Source organism: Saccostrea cucullata, unplaced genomic scaffold (genome assembly GCF_032062105.1).
Source record: "Saccostrea cucullata isolate Sc308-1 unplaced genomic scaffold, CSIRO_AGI_Scuc_v1 ctg1969, whole genome shotgun sequence".
NCBI lineage: Eukaryota > Metazoa > Mollusca > Bivalvia > Ostreida > Ostreidae > Saccostrea > Saccostrea cuccullata.
In genome coordinates this window covers 32223-37958 of record NW_026936451.1, presented here as the reverse complement: position 1 = coordinate 37958, position 5736 = coordinate 32223, and positions in this window count along the sequence as shown.

The following is a 5736-nucleotide window of genomic DNA, read 5'->3' as shown; positions in this document are numbered from 1 at the left end:
GATAATAATGACGTAGTAAAAGTGCCTGGTTGGTAAAAATTGAAAAGTTGTTCAACAAGTTAAATTGTTTTGAATATGCTACAGCTAAGAATGACAAAAGGATACTTTTATCTACATTTTGTACGGTTCCGTGCAGCATGGCCACTCGGTAGAAATCATGTGCATTATCACGTGACAAATATCTCGCGTATCAGCACTTAGTTCATCTTGAGAGGCGTACATCTTCAGTTTAATTATCATTGACTTTAATTACATCGATCAATCCATTTGATGAGCATATGCACTAAAAATTTTATATTTAATATATATTTTAAAATTATTCATTATTTTGCTCTGTAGACAGTTTGAAATAAAAATTATCAACTTTGAATATCTTGTGTTCTGAAATTCCTAGCTTCTATGGACGCTTTTAAAATTGTGAAGGTACTTTTTGAAATGCTACATTTTGTTTGCGGCCGATTTGATGCTTGCATCAATTTCACTTGTTTAAATATGAATCGGTGCCGCAAAATGTTTATTTCCTTCAGTTTATTTTACACTTAACAGTCTGTTAGCTTATCACATTTTGTTTCTTCTCATTAACCACTTGGACAATTTTAATCAAGTTTGCCAAAAAGCATCCTAAGGTAAAGGAGGTTCAAATTTGTTCAAATGTAGGGCCAATTACTTTTACAAGGGGAGATACTTAAGAAATAATGAAAATTTGGTGGCATGTTTAGAACCACTAGGTCAAAAGAGATGAAACTGGATGTGGACGCATCCTCAGGTAGTGTAGATTCAAGTTTGTTCAAATCATGACCCATTGGCTTATGGTGGGGCTACAATGAAAGTTCAAATTTAAAGGAAATGGCCGCAGTAATTAAAAAAATGTAAGCATTATAAGTTAGTGCAGATTCGGTTATTCAAAACATACCCCCACCCCCCCACCCCCTTTAGAGGAAGGTCCGGACCACTCATTCATTTAAGCTTTTCAAACTTGATTTATTTTGGCTTTGTTCCTAGCCCAAATGTTCAGGTGAGCGGTGTGGCCCATGTACCTTTTGTTTTTTCACCTTATTTAAACTAAATTAGATTCTTTTATGTTCTTTTACGCCCCTCGTCGCGCGGCGCATTGATTAGATAGTCTGCTCCAGAGTTGTGAACGCGAAGACTGGTCCTTTGGACAAGACCTTGTATAACGAAGTCCAATGTCGCAGTAGGTTCTAATAGGAAAAAGATCCCTCACTGCTTAATGGCCGCAAGTACTGAGTTTAGGACAATTTGCTGTTTGATTTCCAATGGCAGGTGGTGGCGTCTTTACATGAGTGAAAAACTCGAGAGAGGGCCGTTAATCATCATATCATTCTTTAACGTTCCTCTTCACAAATTCTTTCTCATATGGATACATTGCCATTACTAATGATATTCCTGCGGCGAGGGAATGCTCCGCTTAGCGATGCTCTTGTTACCTAAGTTACACTGTTAAAGAAACGCTAATGTTCCCTCGCGTAGCGCTTGTGGTTAGAGTGCTTGAGTTTTTAATTGACAATATCTGGTTTTTGAAGACCAGGTCTTCCAACAATCTGTTGGAATCCCCATGGGTACCTATTGCGCTCTGTTATAAACAGACTTATTTTTTTATTCATATGAAGCAAAATTTATGCAAAATCTTAAGCGAGAAAAGGAAACAAGAGGCCCATGGGCCTTATAGGTCACCTGAGTATCATGTAACAACTTTCCAACAATTGAATTTGATTCATGATTTAAACCAGAGGCCATGAAATTCACAATTTTGAAAGAGGCATCATTGGTTATCATAAATATACACTCAGCATGCTTACTTTGGTTACTTAATACCCATAGGTATCTCAGAGTAACAAAGAGAAAATGCATTTTCCACTTTATCAGTTATGCACCCCATCCCACAGAAACCACTGACCCTGGGGCCACATCTAAATTTTATAAATTTTATTTCATCATGTTGTTGATTAATACTCAAGTGCAGATTTCAAAGCATTAAATTATTTTCAAACTATGTAAACCCCCCCCAGCCCCCTCCAAGTACCTCTATCCCAGGGGCCCCGGAAATTAACCATTTTGGAAGAGGCAGCTTTCTTTGTCATAAATATTTATTAAGATCATTGGCATAATACCCAGGAACCAAGTTAAAGATTTTGAAAGGATTCATGCATTTTCAATATATAAATATTAGAGCCCCGCCCTAACACAAGAAGCCCTGAAACTCACAAATCTCAGTGAGGAATCCTTCCTCCTCATAACTATGTACATAGATTATTGGTTTAATACCCAGGTGCAGAAAAGAAGATTTTTAATGAATTTATGCATTTTCACTATATAATCAATAGAGCCCCACCCTAACACCAGAACCCCCAACCCAGGGGCCGTGACATTCACAATTTTGAGTTTACTCAGGTGACCTAAAAACACCTGTTGTGGTCTTAAACTTTTTATTTAGATATATCGACGACGTAGTGTCAATTTACAATGGTAACTTCCGTTCTTATGTCGATACGATACATCCTGGGGAGCTTGAGATAAAATATACCACAGAGTCTGACACATTTGTTTCATACTTCGATTGATTAATTGTATGTTGTTTAACGTTTTTCTCCAGAACTTTTCACTTATATAGAGACGCCACCACTTGCCAGTGGAGAGCTGCAAATTTTGTCCTATACTCGGCACTCAGGGCCATTGAGCAGGGAGGGATCTTTTTCGTGCCTATTGCGACACGGGGCATAAACGGTCTCATCCGGAGGACCGGTCTCCACGTCCCAGAGTGGGATTCGAACCCGCGACGTAAGGATCAACTCCTTACTCCACGACTCTAGAGCAGACGCTCTAACCACTGCGCCACGCGGGCGACTCATACTTGGATATTTTACTTGGAAAAGACATTAATGGTAATCTAACAACCAAGCTCTATGATAAACCTGATGAAGTTAACTTTTCTATCGTCAACTTCCCTTATTTATGCAGCAATATACCTTCATCACCTGCATGCGGAGTTAATATATCTCTGTTGATTAGATACGCAAGAGTATTCTCTATACGTATGAACAATTTCTAAAACGAGTTAGTTCAATATTTACTAACAATTTGATGAAAGTAGAATGTCAGCAGTTTCGTTTTAAGTCATCATTTTGTAAGTTCTATGGTCGATACAATGACCGTGTCAGTATATACAATTTAACACTGAGGCAAATGTTGACTGACGTTTTTCATACTAATTTTTAGTCCATTGTTTATACACTGAATTGACGACGGATTTTTCCGTTATTTCCCGATCATGACAAAGAGCACACGTCGGGTGTGACCTGTCGGCAGGGGATGCTCACTCCTCCATGGCACCTGATCCCACCTCTGATGTTTTGAAGGTCCGTGTTTGCTTTGATCCTGATTTGTATTATTTTATGGACTTTAGATCTTGAATACTGTTCGTTATCTCCGTATGCTTCGTATGAGACCGTTTACGCCTAGGTCTCACGCAGCAGTTGGTGTTGGCAAGAAAACGATCCATTCTGCTTAAATGCCGTAACGCTGAGTATAGGACAAAATCTGCTGCTTTCTACAGGCAGATGTTATTTATATAAATAATTTCATAAAAAAAAAACATGTATGTTGATCGTTAAAATTATTTTTGGTGGTTATTCTGTAAGCTTTATAAAATACTATAGGAAAAAAAAAGAAATTTGTTGTGTTATGTACGAAAACTTCATCAAATATATCTTGAAACTTGAAATGTTTTAATAAAAATCCGTATGTTATATTTTAATTCCTGGTCAGTAACCTTAAGCACAGCGGATTGGTAGGATATCCCAAAGACGGGGGGGGGGGGGGGGGGGGGGGGGGGGGGGTCTGTTACCATATATTAATCTTGAATGACCTTGAACTGTCTATAAATTTTAAACTTATTGCAACTCAAATTGCAGAGCTATTGTTAATTACAGTTCTTTTTATTAACAATACATAATTTTACTGAATCCTTATGTTCATTTTGTCTCCAAAACACTACGTGTTTCTTTTCTGGAGATAATACATGTATTTTTCTTCTGTTTTGTTTTTCTTTTAAAGAAATAAAGACTACCGAATTTCGCTGAATTACATTTCACTTGAATCTGGTAAGAAATTGAATGTCTAATTTATAATTATTATCAATCATTTTATTTAAAAACTATCAATAGGACAGGGTCAATCTTAGTGATTTCTAACTATTATCCAAAATATTTCCATTTCTATTTTTTTTTTCTCTGTGGTAACTCTTTTAAAGTTAGAGGAGTTGATTTCTGGATAATTCTTCCGGAATGTAAAGTAGGGAGGTCGATAGGTCAGGAGCTAGGGAGGCCTAATATACATGCAAATCTCGTGCGCATCTGTCTGCGTATCTGACGCTAAGGAGGCCAAATATGCATGTTAATCTCGTGCGGCTGCCTTTGTGTTTGACGTCAGTGGCCGAGGACTATTGAAATTGCCATGGGAGTCCACATGTAATTTAAATCTATGTCTACATCATTATAATCTAAATCTACAAGTTTATTTCACAATGAAATGGAAATATAAGGAATCACTGTCTAGTTAGTATAGTATACCTGGGACATCAACGATAGTGGGAAAACAGGGATAATTTATGCATAACGAGCTTCATGTTTCCCACTATCGTTGATGCCCTGGCATACTATACTAACTAGACAGTGATTCCTTAAATTAGTCTTATACATATAAGTATAAATATATATATATATTTTTTTACACATTTCGGCGATGGTCAACATATGGGACTATCCGTCGGACTATCGGAATACAAGGCTTGAAACACTAAATACATGTTTCAATACTCTGTTAATCTTGCTTACATATCAATAAACATGTAGGAGGATTTTCACCAATAAAAACAAGAATATTAAAAAAAAATACCCAATTGATTATGTCCTTCAATCCAATACAGAAAGGCAATTTCTCTTCTTTGAGCAAATAAAGCCCATAGCAGAATATCCATACTTGTGTCTGTATTTCTGCAATTGCAAACTTTTTTCTTGTTTTTTTCTGAAACACAATTACTTTATTTATCATGACGTTATCTTTTAAAATATTATAACTGTTGAATATATTTAAAGATTTAACTCTTTAAGGTATGTCACTCGTCAGCTTTTAAGAAAAGTTCACGCAGAACCTCTTACTTCGAAACTATTTATTATAATTCAATTTTTATAACATATTTAGATTCAACAATGTATATTATACAACATTCAATGAAACAGCTGCTCAAAAATCCACAAAGAAGCGAGATTTATGAGGGACTATTTCTTGTGGTGGAAGGATATTTAGCAGAAAATTCTGCAAATCTGCACATATACCGGTATTAACTTTAATATCTTGGAACATTAGTCTCAAAAACTTTTACTCAGGGAATATTTTCCATCATAATATGCTACAAATATTTAATATAGGTCTCAATTTATATTTTTAGAACAAATTTTACACGTTCCTTTAACAAACTTTGTCGAGAAATTAGGATATGTTAAAAAAGTCAAGATAAAATTTTCATCGATTTTTGCCTGAAAATCAAATGTTTTGAGCAACATCTCAAAATTAACATCACTGATCCCAACTCTTTCTTTCCTTATAAAACTCGATACTTTTAACTGATCAACACTTAAGTCGTAAAAAGATTGATACAAGAAAATATCTTATTGTCTATTTAGATTTTTAATACCCCCAAATATGTAACTTTTTAGT